Source organism: Paramisgurnus dabryanus, chromosome 19 (genome assembly GCF_030506205.2).
Source record: "Paramisgurnus dabryanus chromosome 19, PD_genome_1.1, whole genome shotgun sequence".
Lineage (NCBI taxonomy): Eukaryota > Metazoa > Chordata > Actinopteri > Cypriniformes > Cobitidae > Paramisgurnus > Paramisgurnus dabryanus.
In genome coordinates, this window is record NC_133355.1 from 19322802 (window position 1) to 19335323 (window position 12522).

A 12522-nucleotide genomic window follows, 5' to 3' on the forward strand; every position below is an offset into this window, starting at 1 on the left:
TACGACGGGGTATGCCCCCACTTATCTGATGTTCGGCAGACATGTGCGGATGCCCACGGACCTGGTCTTGGGAGTGGCCGCTGGCCAAGAGGAAGGGAGCGTGACGGAATGGGCGGGGCGCCACCACCAACGGCTACACTTTGCTTACGAGCAGGTATCCCAGAAGATACGGGCTACAGGGGAAAAGAACAAGCGGCTGTACGACCGGACGGCCCGGGACGCCCCCTTGTTACCAGGAGAGAGAGTCTTGGTACGAGACAATCGGCGGCAAGGCAAAGGAAAGCTGAGTGACCGTTGGGAGCCCATCCCGTACGTAGTCTGCAGGCAACAGAGGCCGGGACAGCCGGTGTATACCATCCGGCCGGAAGGAAAGGCCGGCCCGGAACGTGTGGTGCACCGAAACATGATTCGCCCTTGCCCAAATTATCCCGAGGTCGCGAAGGAGGTAGTGGCAGAACCGGCACCGACGGCCCCCTGGATGGAAGGATGGGCTGTGGTACCAGGCCTACCCGTGGCAGCACCACCCCCGGCCGCCCCAGGAGAGCCAGAGCTAGCACCTGAGCCAGTTGAACCCCCGGCCGCCCAGAGACAAGCAGAGCCGGTACCAGCGCCAGCCGAACCCCCGGCCGCCCAAGGACAACCTGAGGTTGTGCCCGAGCCCGCCGAACCTGACTCCCCTGTGAGGCGCTCCCAACGGGAGAATCGAGGCCGACCCCCTTCCCGTTACGGTGAGTGGACTACTCAAAGGCATTCCAGGGACTGGAATGCATTGGCGGGGGAGGATGTCACGGGGTGACGATCTTTCAGGGCGGAACCAAAAGTTGAGGAAGTTTTGGTTCCGCCCGGATGTTTCCGTCCAGACCGGAAAACGGAAACACCGGACATCCGGCAGATTCACGGAGGCTGTAATCAGCCGATTGGGCACAGCTGTGCCTAGTTGAAGAGATCGCCGGGCAATTGGATGATTATAGTACAGAGAGGAGTATATAAAGCACAGTTAGAACACAGTTAGAGTTTTTAGTGTGTGCTGGGAAACGGAGCTGTGCTCGTTTTTGGACGTGGTGGCTGTCTGTGGTTCTCTCTCTCTCTCTCGTTGCAGTCTTGATTGTGGAGCTGCTGGAGTAAACAGGAAAATCCTATGGGTCGAAAGGAACTTGTTCTAATCAATACTGAAGGAGTAAAGCAGGAAGAAAATTGACCTTCTGGTACAACGTAAACAAAGGCTATTCGCCGTGAGTATACCCTTTTTGTGTGGAGTAACTGGCAAAAGTTAACTTGTATAACTATTGGAAACCTCCAGGAGAAGGAGGGCGGCCCTACCCCTATAAGAGTGTGGTGGGCGAGCCGTGAGAAGTCCAACTTCAAACAGCCACCGCAACGAGACTTATTGTGGTCGTATTTCCCATCGCCTTATCGTAGCCCAAGCGCAGTGGAGGACACCGGGCGCTTCCCTTGTTGTGGTGCACTTATAGTGTGGTGAGTGAGACTGTGTAATAAATCTTTTTCACGTTTGGAGTGGTGCTGTGTATTGCTGTGGGTTGCTGTGTGTCTTGTAGACGAAGCCCCGCATCATCCATTTTCTTCCACTGGGCAGAGGACGGAGAGGCCAACGACTACAGAAACCACTGTTACTATAAATAGTGTGCTGTTTGGAGTGCGAAGGGACGCAGACTAAGAGCTGTCCGTGACCGTGAGTAAACCATTGGAAACCATTTCGTGGTGTGAACTTACCTGTGTCTGTTTTCGTCGCAGAGTCAGAGGCGAAAGGGTCCGCCGCCCCGTGGTCTCTACGAAAAGGGCGCCCCCGTCTAGGAATCGATCGGCCTATGGGCATTGGAGATAGGGCAGCGCTCGACCCGGTGAGGTGGTGTGTGACCTTCGCCCCTCTGTTGACCTACGGAGGAGAACCATACCTACCCAGAAAGCTGTAAACAGCAGAGCCGGTGAGAATTACTCGAAGTCTCAGTAACAGTGTCTTTGTGTTCTAGCGGCCACCTGTGGAGAGAGAGTAGAACGAGAGTGGATCATTGACGAGCAAACTGTGAACGTGATACCTACCCAGAAAGCTGTAAACAGCAGAGCCGGTGAGAATTACTCGAAGTCTCAGTAACAGTGTCTTTGTGTCCTAGCGGCCACCTGTGGAGAGAGAGCAGAACGAGAGTGAATCATTGAAGAGCAAACTGTGCACGTGATACCTACCCAGAAAGCTGTAAACAGCAGAGCCGGTGAGAAATACTCGAAGTCTCAGTAACAGTGTCTTTGTGTCCTAGCGGCCACCGGTGGAGAGAGAGCAGAACGAGAGTGAATCATTGAAGAGCAAACTGTGAATGTGATACCTACCCAGAAAGCTGTAAACAGCAGAGCCGGGGAGAATTACTCGAAGTCTCAGCAACAGTGTTTTTGTGTTCTAGCGGCCACCTGTGGAGAGAGAGCAGAACGAGAGTGAATCATTGAAGAGCAAACTGTGAATGTGATACCTGCCCAGAAAGCTGTAAACAGCAGAGCCGGTGAGAATTACTCGAAGTCCCAGTGACAGTGTCTTTGTGTTCTAGCGGCCACCTGTGGAGAGAGAGCAGAACGAGAGTGAACCACTGAAGAGCAAACTGTGAACGTGATACTTACCCAGGGAGCTGTAAGCAGCAGAACCGGTGAGCAATACCTGAAGTCCAAGTAACAGTGTCATTTGTGTCCTAGTGGCCGCCTGTGGAGAGCAAGGAGAAGCAATTAGAGAACAGACTGTGTAACGTGATACCCACCCAGAGAGCTGCAAACAGCAGAGCCGGTGAGAGACACCTCAAGTGCAAGCTAACAGTGCTTTTGTGTAGCAGTGACTATCTGTGGGGCATAAGGAGAACGTGGACGGACGTACGACAGGGAACGTAAAGGCACGTGGGGCGAGGACCCCCTGCCGGCCCGAGGAAAGGTACACCGACAGTGGAGATCTTCCTTACCAGTCACACCAAAATTATTCTGCCTCCAGGACGGAAGAAGGAGGGCGCCACGGTTAGCAGGGCCCAGGCCGGAGCCTGACGTTTCCCTTTTTCCCCCAGCTTATGGTGGTTGGCACCCTTGCTGCCCTTGGCCTGTCTGCCGTGGCTGCAGTCTCCCTGGAGGGAGAAGAAGAGGCCTATTAGTTTTAATTTCCCCTTTCCCCAAATTCCCCGTTCTTTTAAATATTTAACTAAATAAAGCTTGTTTTAAATTTTACTTACCTGTTCCCGTGTTTGTCTGGTCATTGGGTTGGCTTTGGGGACCTCCTCGAGGTGGGAGTTGCAAAGGGGCGTGGCTTTAGTTCTAAACAGCCAGCCCCTGGTGGTGACAATAGCATTGAATTTGATATCTTACACACCCAACTTAGAAACCGAAAAAAACATATGATGACAAAAAATTTACTTCCATGCCACCAAAACACTCGTTCATCAATAACTCTCTGGAAAAACATTATACATTTCCAATAATTTGCGGGATATTGTCTTTTGGCAGCTTGAAAAAAAAATACTGGAAAATAAAACGCTTAACCTTGTGCAACAATGTAAACAGTCCGTGTTACAACAAACCCCGCATTAGTTTTTGCCCTGCGCAACCCTACTCCTAATACTACTTTAACTACACAAGCAGAAATCTCATTGGCTCTGTCTAAAATTACACATGCTGCCCTAAAATCAAGGGTAATGTTTAATTACTTGTATAAAAAAAAGTTTAAAGGGAAATGTTGGTGATAGATACATGCGCTCATTGGAGTTGACAATGTACATTACACCAGCGGCATTAGTACTGGCAGACTGTCAGAAAGCCCATTGGAAATGATCAGGAAACACATCAGGGAAACCAAAGAACCCCTGTGCCCTGAGACAGGGACAGCAAACTAGGCCAACCAGTATCCATGCCTTCTAAAGTTAATCACGCTGGCACAGGGCAAACACATCAGTCTGTTTTATACGATAGAGGAGTAACCCTGGAAAATGCTTTTGTCTGGGTAAATGGCAGCTCTAGTTTATTTCTAGGACTTACAGCACCTAAATTGGCAACAAGACTTAGAAAAGCTTCCAGCAGAGCCTGGCACCCAATGTCATTAGCAGATGTACTTAAAACAATGACCAACAGTATGTTTTAAGTTATTGTCACACTATTCATTACAATGAACCTAAAGCTGAGTCCAAAAGATTGGGGCAACATTAAATTGTAATTTGAATGACTGATATACAAGCCTGCAAAAGAAAGATTTAAGATTTAGTACTAGATTACTGATCTTTTTATGCAAATTTGCAACATTGATGCTCACTGGAAATTCTACAATCAAGTATGATAGCATTGAAATACACATTATATACAGGGACGTAGTGGTATAAATTACATATTAAACATGACCTAAAAAAACAGGCTGTTGGTTGATTCAATAATTGGGTCAAATAATGATATGTTTTACCTTCTTTTAACCCAATAGTTGGGAGGGTTCCATTTTTACCCAACCATGGGTTCAAACCATAGACTGTATAAAATATGGACATACATTAGTGTCCGTGATGTCACATTTGGAGTTACAAAAAAATTCACCCCCTTACAGTTTTCATAAAGGGCAGAATTAACTGCGTAGTTCTCAGTTGCATGAGGTTCCCATTTGCATGAGGCTATAACCAAAGTGTTTAGCTATTAGCAGGGCTCGAAAGTGCGACCAATTTCTCAATAGTGCGCCTTAAAAAATTATTAGGTCGCACCAGTGCGACCAGCCATTCAATGGATTAAAAGTCTCTACAACTCTGTCTCTGAAAGTCTCCCTTTGGTTCAACAACAAGCACACATTAGGTCCATGTCGTGGTATAACCCAATCAGAGAAAGTGAAGGACGGACCGCTACCTTTGATTGGCCATGGTCTAGATATTCTTGTACGTGTGTGTGCGTTTAAAAATACTCATTGCGTGCAACAGTCAGAGAGGCGAGTTTAAAGGGTTAACAGGGTTGGGTTCTTGTAAAACTGTGGCGTTAAATGGGATGTGGTCAAAATTTTGGGTGCAACTAACTTTTGTTCTGGTGCACCTAAGAAAAAGGCGCACCAGTGCAACCATTGAAAAAAGTTAGTCTTGAGCCCTGTATTAGACCAAAAACTCTTAAAGCAACACTATGTAGTTTCCATGTAAAAATGACTTACAGCTCCCCCATGTGGTTGAAAAGCGCAACAGTGCCTGGTATCAGACACTCTTCTGCAGGCAGGGGGAGGGGCGGGGCTGTGTTTCCTACCCTCAACCGCCACTTTCAGAGTGTGCTTGTAGCAGCTAGGAGGCTGCTCAGGTTGCAGCAACAGTACAATTTGTCCATTTAAAAGTTGTTCTATCACTGAAATAATTTTAGAGACATTATTTAAAGGTAAAAAAACTACATAGTGTTGCTTTAATGTACTGTACCAGACTGTAAACATATTTATTTCTGCTGTAAAGTTGGGCATTTTAATATGGAGGGGTACGATTGACTCCCTTTTGGAGCAAGTCTCTATTGGCCAGTTGGTGAATTGAAGTTTAAAGTCAAATTGATAGTCGTGCTTAAAGGTGACATAGAATGATTGAACGGGGTATTTATCCTTGTTCTGTGATGTGACATGTAGACAAAAAAATTTAGTTTGGGTCTGTAATGCCTTAAAAGCTTCCTAAAAACCTCTCTCAGATAGCTCTATTAGGGTGGGGGATTTTAAACAAGTGGTTTTGCACCTATTTGGCTACCCCTACTGGCTTAACTTGCAATCTCATTACCGATTGGCTGACTTTGCTGCCACTCAAAAAATGTAGCCAATTATTTTAAAGTGGAGGGGCAGTGAGATGCCTGTGATGTCATAAGCATCAGTTTTTCAGATTGGGCCGTTTTCTGGCTGACATTTCTAAAAGAGGAATTTCTATGAGACTGAGATGTTTAGCATGTCTAGCACTTTTTGTATGTTCGTGAATGCGGGTAGACTACCATTATTCAACATAGTCAAGGTAAAAATGGTTTTTCATTCTCTGTCCCCTTTAAGTTCTACGGCGTAGGTTATCCAAAGCCTCTGCATAGCTCTGCGTAGCCTGACGTGGACCTCGCAAGCGCTGTGATTGGTCCACTAGAACCCCTCCCGTCAGGTAAAAAAAAAAAACTTTGTGACGGTGAGGACAAAGATGGGCCAGATTGAGCAATGATTTAACTGAAACTCAAACAAAAGTCAATGTTTATTTCCTTCTATCACTGCTGGTCTTCTCAAAACATAAACAACAAACTGCTGTTTCTTTTTTGTTTTTTGATTAAACTGACCAAGCTGCGTCTTCAGCTTTCATTGACGGTCGCGCTTCTACCGTGGTTACACGTGTGGATACTGTAAGGGTGGATTCACTACAGTGGTTCAGTCTGTAGGAACGCCGAAATGACTGAGAAATGTTAACAGTAAGATGTTATAAAACTGTGTATTTCTGGTCAATTTTCACCCTTCTGCAACCTATACCAATGACGGAAATAAGTGCAGTTATAATAGCAAAATATGTGGGAGAGCATTGCTAGAATATAAATATATTGAATTGCAATATGTAGCGTTTAAGTATTAACACTATTAATCAAAACTATACAACAGATTTGTAAATGAAAAGGTTTAATAACAGTACTGACTTAAAGTTACAATTGAAATGGTTACACTATAAATGCATGAAATGGTACTTAATACAAACAATTGACTGTTTCCAATGTATGTGAGATATTACCTGCTAAGATAGAGAACAGAGAAAGAAATAAAGTTTAGAAGAAAGAGAATCACCATTAAGAACTGGAATCTTGGCCTAAAGGCCTAAACCCAAGAACTCAGGTAAAGAAGAAAAGCAGAGGGCAGAAAGCAAATGGCAAATGCCAAAAGGCAAAAGCCCAGAGCTCATGAAAACCAAGCCCTTTATTCTCTATTCCTTGACCATGTGACTAAACCTAACATCATACATTCAAACTGACCAATCAGAAGACCACACCTTTAACCCCCACTGTATTGAACAAACAGCTGTAACAATAGTCTTTGTAAGCACAGGAATGCAGATGGTACAGTATGGAAATGGGGGTTGTGACAAGTTGTGACAAAGTAATCAATTCCTATATTTTTTATATTACAAATCTCTATATTTTCAATCCTACAAATCCGCCCTTGGCACCGTGGGCCACACGTAAGAAGACCCATGGTGACATAGTTCATAAGATTATGCCTTTAGTTGTGTGCAGTGGTCATCTTCAGACTTATTGTCCAAACTTGTTGCTGATTGATGAGACTTGAAGACGTCCTTCTCCTTTCAGCCCTGCATGAAAGGCTTCATCGAATAGAATTGCACCTTTCATAGTTATGCAGATTTCCATCGATACTTCACACTTTCACAAGAACAGGCCCTGAAGGGGGTTTCACTTTTGTCCTTCTCTTTGAGGCAACACCCAAGATGTGAAACAGCAGGAATTCTGTGATTTAAGCAAATGGCACAACATACAGCAAAACATATGGCATTTGTTACTCAACTTTTAAATGGTCAGATTGGTCTTCAGCCTTAAATCCCTGTCAAATACATTAAAACATGGTCAAGGTGAGAATAAAAAAAAATAATAAAAGCTCTTACATTGTTTTTGGAAACATGTAACTACAATGCTTTTTTTTAACTAAGCAAATGTTATTCTTAACAACCCACTTTGTCAGTAGGAGCAACAACAACAGTATATTTAGTGTAACCAAATACATGGTATTAAAGATCTTAATTTTCCAGTATAACCAATATAAATAAAATGAACAAAATGAGAACAAAGAACATGACAGTTTTAAATGTCTTGGATAAAGAGCAAATTAAATGTAAAACATAATAGCAAAATTAATGAAATTATTACACGTAGAAAATAACTCTTATCAAGATTTCAGTATTTGAGACATAAAACTAATCAAACTTTTTGAAAAGAAACCAAAACAGATGCTTGACATCAGACAGTTTAAAATAATAACTGATGTGAAGCAAATGGTGTTTGCTATGGGATTGTATTTAACTGAGGCTATGTGTGAATACCATGCTGCAACAAAGGTGAGAAAGATAAAATTGTGATGCAAATTTGGTCCTGTTGTTAAAACAGGGAGCCAGTTTGATATTATAAGTATGAGATTGTAATCTGGCTCTGTAAATTTCTCACACCAGTATTTTTAGTTAGGAAGCATGGTAAAAGTGCTACTGGATCCTGTTGTGAGGTAAAACATTTTCATTAATGCAATTATATAACACATTGTAGCCACATGGCATTTTTGTGCTCCTCTTTAGGGTCTTACTGCAGCTATACAAGGAATAGCAGAGTTTACCACTTAGGAGACAAATCTTTCAACATAGAAACACATACAACTTGAAACTGGTAGACAATTTCAAGAGCAAAAGTTAATCCATTAACACAAGACAACTGGTCTAGAATACATGTAGCTTCAACAACCTCTCACTTAAATGTTTTGTCTAACACTTACAGTGGAAACAGTCAATTGTTATAAGAAATTAACTTCATTAGCCTATGTGTACATACAGTACAACAAACAACTAGAATTTGTGTTCTAAAGAAACAACAATGCATTACGAACAATTACAAATCAGGAAATGCAAACAGGATCATCTATGAGAATGTTAAACACATGCTAACTGGCTGCTAAGCCACTAGCAAGTGAGGTTAGCAGCTGGAGTCCTTGCATGAACAATGCAGTCAACTCAGAAAGAGTTTTACCAGCAAAACCAGATTGTTTGCATCTGCCCTTAGAAAGTGATTTCCTACTTTTCAAATAATAAGGTGGAGGTCTGCCCCTGCCCAGTGACCAGCATTTCTCCTCTGTATGGCCTATTTTATGACAGGAACTACAAAGCCTGTTCATTTTGCCACCGGGTTTGTAGCTTGGTTCTCCTGGAGCTTCAGGAGGTCTGTGACTCTCTAATGCTTCATTTACACCATGCGGTTCAGCATGTTGATGCATCACCCCAATCACTGAGATAGGAACACTTTTCTGGGTTCTGGAATATACATTCTCTTTAGTACAAGTAGCATCTTTTTTAGTCCCATCGCTGTTAAGCATTTGAGGATACTTACTCTCTCGCACTATTAGTTTAGCCCTTACATCTGCAATAATGTCTTTATACTTCTCACACTGTTTAGCCAGGGCTAACTGTTCAGATGATAGTTGATCTATCTGAGTTTGAAGATTTTGGATCTTTGCCTCTGACTTTTTTAATTCAGCGTTTTTGGTTCTCAATTCATCACCTTTATCATTCAGGATTGACTCAAAAATTCCATTATTTTTACGTAGCTGCTTGCACGTCATGAAATTCAAAGCCTCAATGATTTCAGCATGTTTGGATTTTCTTTGTTCACTACCAACTGTGAGCCACCATGTAAGAATATCATCAGTAGTAGCATTGTAATTCAAACCCTTTTTATATAATTTTGAAAGTGTAGGTTCAACTTTCTCGCTCCATAAAGCAAACAAAATATCATTACTTAAATTAATCCCTTCCATCCCTGAGGAGATAATCTGAAATAATCTCTAACTGTACAACAGATAGGACATTTAAGGTCCTTCTTATTTCTGTTTCATACAATTCATGCAAATGGAGATTTCACTAACCATGCCATGAAACAATGAAAACAGACTTACCCACTGTGTGGTCAGAAGGCCTTTAACACATTCACAGGATTAACTGTGATAAAGTCCTCATTCAGTTGATCAAACAAAGTAAAACTCAGAAAACTCACTGCAAGGGATCCCGGGTTTCGGCACCAAAACTGTAAGGGATCTCAGGTTTCGGAAGGGGAACAAAACTGCAATCGTTCCCGGGTTTCGGCACCAAAACTGTAAGGGTGGATTCACTACAGTGGTTCAGTCTGTAGGAACGCCGAAATGACTGAGAAATGTTAACAGTAAGATGTTATAAAACTGTGTATTTCTGGTCAATTTTCACCCTTCTGCAACCTATACCAATGACGGAAATAAGTGCAGTTATAATAGCAAAATATGTGGGAGAGCATTGCTAGAATATAAATATATTGAATTGCAATATGTAGCGTTTAAGTATTAACACTATTAATCAAAACTATACAACAGATTTGTAAATGAAAAGGTTTAATAACAGTACTGACTTAAAGTTACAATTGAAATGGTTACACTATAAATGCATGAAATGGTACTTAATACAAACAATTGACTGTTTCCAATGTATGTGAGATATTACCTGCTAAGATAGAGAACAGAGAAAGAAATAAAGTTTAGAAGAAAGAGAATCACCATTAAGAACTGGAATCTTGGCCTAAAGGCCTAAACCCAAGAACTCAGGTAAAGAAGAAAAGCAGAGGGCAGAAAGCAAATGGCAAATGCCAAAAGGCAAAAGCCCAGAGCTCATGAAAACCAAGCCCTTTATTCTCTATTCCTTGACCATGTGACTAAACCTAACATCATACATTCAAACTGACCAATCAGAAGACCACACCTTTAACCCCCACTGTATTGAACAAACAGCTGTAACAATAGTCTTTGTAAGCACAGGAATGCAGATGGTACAGTATGGAAATGGGGGTTGTGACAAGTTGTGACAAAGTAATCAATTCCTATATTTTTTATATTACAAATCTCTATATTTTCAATCCTACAATACTGCCTACCAGAGGTCTGCATGTGTATTTGCACGTCAAAGCGGATGACGACGCAGAAGTATACATGAAAACCGACCCGTATCCTACGCCATCGCGCCTACGCCTTAGGACGTACGCACAACTATAACGAGCCATTAACTTCCATGTTGGCTCCACGAGAGAGAGCCCTTGGGGCTGAGTTGTTTTAACCCATTGTTGGGTCAATTATAAACATTTTTATTATATATTAATTAATGTAATTGTGTCCCTTATTGACCACATGCTTTTTGAGTGCATTGGAATGTACAGTAGGCTTTATTTCACATACTGTAAACTCCATCAGGGACTTGCTTATATCAAAGCATTCTGTTTTCTCACTCTGTCCTTTACGACTTTTATTTATCATAGTAATCACCAAATTCTCCCAGAGGGTTGATGATTGATCACAGGATATGACACTGGGCAGTTCTCATTTGCATGAGGCTCTTCGGTGAGGATATGAGAAGCAGGAAAGATAATTATCTTAATTAAAGTCGATGTTATTGGGAAATCTGCACAAACAAGCAATAAAGACTCTACGCTTCTCCAAGACACCAAACAGCACTGTCCCTGAGGGCATCTACAAAAGCTCCACATAACCTTATCATAAGCCACAGAGGCATCGGATATTCAGTTCAATATTACGCTGACAAAAAATGGAATAGGGTGCAATATTCCAGATGCACACTGAGGCTTTTGTCAATATTTGCCAATATGTTTTAACTTTGAGTGTATACGCCAAATAGTTGCATATTGAGTTGTGTTTTTGCTTTGATTATCATTGTGACAGAATCCAGAGGAAAGCGCAGGAGACTTAATTCAGTTTTCAGTACATGATTATAAATGTCTTTGGAGAAATAAAAACACGTCAATTGTAGAAATGCAATTGGAGTTATAGCAACGAAGTAAACTTTGATAATATGATTTTAATATGCATTTAATCATTGAAATCTCTGACTTTTGATTTGCAGATGAGTCACTTGTACAACTTAACACATAATTGTGATAGTCTTAAAATTCAATGGAGAAACAAGCAAGATCAAGCAGGAACATGTAAAGTCTTTTTCAAAGAAGTAAAGAAAGAAGTAAGCAAACGTCTGTTTGATCTAAATTTAATTTCACTGAATAGGAGAAACAATTGTGATATAAAAAATATCTCTTTATTTTGTTTTAATAAAAATGGATCTTGTTGGTACAAGAAACAAATCCCAAAAACTGGATTTATGTCTCCTTCCTTTGGCTTCAAAACTGATTGCTTTTGATGGAGGTGTCGCCTTGTACCGCCACTACTTTATAAAGTAGAATAGAATGTACTCATTATTCGCAGAACTGACTTTGTTTAATTGCATTAAAAGGTCTCTCTGTTCAATTGAATTTTTATCCCCTTCTCCAATTTCTTTACAAGCCAGACCCCAATCTATAAGACTTAGCTAATTCATAAAGTAATTCAATGAGCCAGAAATGAACCTGGTCAGACAAACTGTTCTCCATTAGCTCTCGCCTTGATTTTCTCAATAATTAAGAAGGATCAATGCCCATGAGCTGTTGATTTTAAAACTCAATGCCTCTACTTCTTATTAAACCCTGTATTACAAGTGATTAGGATCAGGTAATCACATCACCACTGCATCTATATGTTCCATTGTAATTGAGTCTCTCCGACACGAGAGATACACAGTGGAATGTTGCTACTTCGGGTCACGTTCAGCAGCATGAGAAGATGGGAGTGTTGGAATTAATCATGCAACTTTAGCTTTTACGTGCAAAAAATGGATCTTGCGATGTTTAGCTGTCTTGGGGGATTTGGCACAGATGTTGAACAGAAATTAAACACGTGTGCCCATTTACCTGCTTAGGTTCAGCAATATTTTT

The 12522-nt window shown here is 41.8% G+C and overlaps 1 protein-coding gene across 1 annotated transcript in view; it reads right to left on the reverse strand.

The window, feature by feature from the left end:
* The window catches only part of gjb9b (gap junction protein beta 9b), a 97133-nt gene extending 92564 nt beyond the window's left edge, over window positions 1-4569 (reverse strand). The window contains exon 1 of the mRNA XM_065292412.2: window positions 4557-4569. The gene's annotated coding sequence lies outside the window, so the exon portion shown is untranslated. The remainder of the gene's footprint in view (window positions 1-4556) is intronic.
* Between the last annotated feature and the right edge of the window lie 7953 nt (window positions 4570-12522).